Source organism: Arvicanthis niloticus, chromosome 17 (assembly GCF_011762505.2).
Source record: "Arvicanthis niloticus isolate mArvNil1 chromosome 17, mArvNil1.pat.X, whole genome shotgun sequence".
In the NCBI taxonomy this organism is placed as follows: Eukaryota; Metazoa; Chordata; class Mammalia; order Rodentia; family Muridae; genus Arvicanthis; species Arvicanthis niloticus.
In genome coordinates, this window is record NC_047674.1 from 61,006,348 (window position 1) to 61,009,954 (window position 3,607).

The 3,607-nt window shown below is 40.4% G+C and overlaps 1 pseudogene; it reads left to right on the forward strand.

Annotated features, from left to right (window-relative positions):
- The first annotated feature begins 845 nt into the window (after positions 1–845).
- On the forward strand, positions 846–1,245 carry LOC143434801 (histone H3.3A-like; annotated as a pseudogene).
- Positions 1,246–3,607: the final 2,362 nt, after the last annotated feature.

A 3,607-nucleotide genomic window follows, 5' to 3' on the forward strand; every position in this document is an offset into this window, starting at 1 on the left:
CTATTTCCGTTTCAGAGAGCTCTCTGCTGCCTGAAACTTTGAGGATTTATGAAGATAAACTTGACAAAAGTGGTGACTGGGTCTCAGGCTGGGAATACAGAAGAGTCTGCTGTATTTCTAAAGATGGCTTCTTCCCTGGTGTGCCTGTATACAGGTGCTGCTTTTGCCTGATACCTGCCTGAGTGTTGTGACTTGAACATCCATGTGCAGTCTGCCCATTAGGCTAACTCTGAGGGGAAAAAAAGTAGAAAATCATAGAGAAGTTGGACTTACTTCAGGGTGATTCAGGCCTTAAAATATGAGTGTCTTGTTGAATTTTTACAGGTGGTCTCACCTTATGGCCATATCACTGAACTCAGTGTTACTTTGTTCTTTGTCACTTTGTCACTGTGCCTTTTTATTCTTCAAAACAGATAGCTGTGTACAAAGGGAGGGACATGTGTGGCACTTCCTAAAGAGTGTTAAGGTCACACAATTCTAAAGACTGTGAGCACTAGGAGATGCTATTGGCCAGAGGAATGGAGAAGAGTCACCTCTCTCACTTGTGCTTATCTCAAGATATCACCTAACGGCAGCTGTCATGAGATGGGACTGGATTTTCATTTGGTCCGTTTTGTGAGCTAAGGTCTATAGTGGTGCTTAACCCAGGATTTAACTCAGAAATTAGATTTCCAAAACAAACAAACAATATTAAGCAGGTCTAAAGAGATGCCCCAATGATTTAAAGTACTGGCTGCTGTGTGTGCAGCCTTCGCTGCACTGCTGCTGCTCTCTAACGCCAGCGCTGCCTCTAGCTTGCCGAGCTCCAGCTGAAGAAGGGGGATAAGTAAGAAGGTGCCCATACCATGGCTCCTAAAAAGCAGACTGCCGGAAAATCCACCAGTGGTAAAGCACCCAGGAAACAACTGGCTACAAAAGCTGCTCACAAGAGTGCGCCCTCTACTGGAGGAGTGAAGAAACAGGCCTGGCACTGTGGCACTTTGTGAAATCAGACACTATCAGTAATACACTGAATTTCTGAATCACAAGCTCCCCTTTCAGCATCTGGTGCGAGAAATTGCTCAGGACTTCAAAACAGATCTGCGCTTCCAGAGTGCAGCTATTGGTGCTTTGCAGGAGGCAAGTGAGACCTATCTGGTTGACCTTTTTGAAGACATCAACCTGTGTGCTATCCATGCCAAACATGTAACAGTTATGCCAAAAGATATCCATCTAGCACGCTGCATACACGGAGAACAGGCTTAAGAGTTCACTATGTGGGGAAACATTTCATCTCAAAAAACATTTTTCCCTCTTCTTCCTGTTATCAGTAATTCTGAATGTTAGATATCTTTTCCATGGGGTCAAAAGAACCTAAGTATAAGATTGCGAGTGGAAACATGGGGGACAGAATCAGGTATTGGCAGTTTCTCCACATTCGTCTGTGTGTGGATTTTTAATATAAATGCAAGGTGTAAAGCATTAATACAAATAAAATGCTTCAGTGAACACATTTCAACAGTTCAACTTTATAACAATTATAAATAAACCTGTAAAAAAAAAAAAAAAAAGTAAAGTACTTGCTGCAATTACAGACAACCTGGGTTCTATTCCCAGCATCTACATAGTGGCTCACAAGCATCTGTGACTCCAGTTCCAGGAGATCCAATGCCCTTTTCTGACCTCCATATACATCAGGGCACACATATGGTGAACAGAAATACATGGAGCCAAAAACACCATATGCATCAAAATTAATAATATAGCAATACAAACAAAATCCAGGTGAAGAAATGAAAAGCACCATTTTTGATGGGATGACACCTCTTATTTAGAGGCCAACCCTAGAAAAGTAGTATCAACTATATATTTGCAAAAATGTGTTATCTGTTTGTGTTCTGGTGTTGGACTGTAGAGACAGTCTTTCTGTGTTGCTCAAGCTGGTCTAGAGCTCACTGTGCAGACATAACTGCTCTGGAACTGATGGTCCCTCTGCTTCAACCTCATGAGTGCAAATATCTCCGGTATGTGCCACTAGGCCCGGCCTTAGAGAATATCTATAATGCACTTCAACAAATAGATTATATTTCTGATTTCTTCAAATTATTAAAAAATTTTAAGGGCTGTCAAAATGGTTCTTAGGATAAAAGCCCTGCTGCCAAGCCTGATGACCTGAGTTTGATTCCTGGATCCTACATAGAAGAAGAAGAGGACAAACTCATAGTCCTTCATGCTTCCTCTGACTTCCATATACATGCTGGGTTATATGCCACCTCCAATAGATAGATAGATAGATAGATAGATAGATAGATAGATAGATAGATAGACAGACAGATGATAAATAGATAGATGATAGATAAATAGATAGATGATAGATAGATAGATAGATAGATAGATGATAGATAGATAGATAGATAGATGATAGATAGATAGATACATAGATAGATGAATAATTAAATGAATAAATAAAGTTCTGTCTATCTCTTGCATAATTTCTTGAATATATCTCCTGTTGTCATTTAGAAATGGATTCCCATAGAGGGTTTGACTAACTTTCAGGCCTATCACTTTGATTTCATGACCCAAGCTGGAAGGATCCCTGTGATTAAATTGTTTCAAAGGTGCCACTGGCTAGGGCTGTAGCAACATCCAGAATGCTTGTAATGGATGGAGCAGTTGTGTAACACTGAAAGCAGTGTCTATGGGCGTCAAAAGAGCATCTGAAATGTTTAAAACCATGAACTGTGGAAGTTCATCTTCTTCCCTCTATCCTGTCACTATTTCTGGGCTTTTGAAAGCTTCACCAGCTACATCTTGCATTTAGTCAACTAATTTTTCTCTAGATACACTGGCTTAACAGTGGTAAGGGAAAGGTGTTATAAATTGAGTTTTCCTGGTGGGAGATACGGAGGTATATTGGCATGAAGGAGTTCTTCTGCTCATGAAATTAACACTGTGGTAGAGACAGGAATGATGTTGACTGGTAGATAGAGAGGTTCAGCTTTGACACAACTCATGGGGAATTTATAAAAATGAGATTTTTGAGCCTGCCTTGGTGCAAGTAGGATTGGGCTTTTTATACGTCAGCTTCCATGTGGACCACTCACAGTGTGGACTACTAAAACAAAAGCAAACAACAACAAACATAACTTACTATGCCCTTGTTAACTACTACCAATGTATTTGGAAGCATAATAAAACCATTATTTTATATCATTAAGTTTTGGGTGTGGTTTTCAGCATAACAGCAGAAAAGGGCAGATTTTGCCAGATCACTCTGAGAACTCTGGTTACCTGGAGTCGAGAGACATAATTGCCATAAAGCGAACTGTATCAGAATGAGGCTCTACAAATACTAGTATCCAAATCCCAGGCTCCTTGGTGGAGAGGACTCATTTGCTCTCAGCTGCTGTGTGGTTTAGAAGCAGGGCTTGCTCTCCTGGGTCTATGTCATTCTGGAATCACATTTTTTTCCAACCAAAGCCAGAACATTTCTCCTGTTCTGGAGAAAGTTTTGAAATCCTGAGAGAGCACCAAACTGTAAAGCCAGCTTGAGTCAGTTCCTTAGCTTCATTTTGTTTTTCCTTAAAGTTGGCCTTTATTCAGCTGCTTTGATTAGTTTATTTTG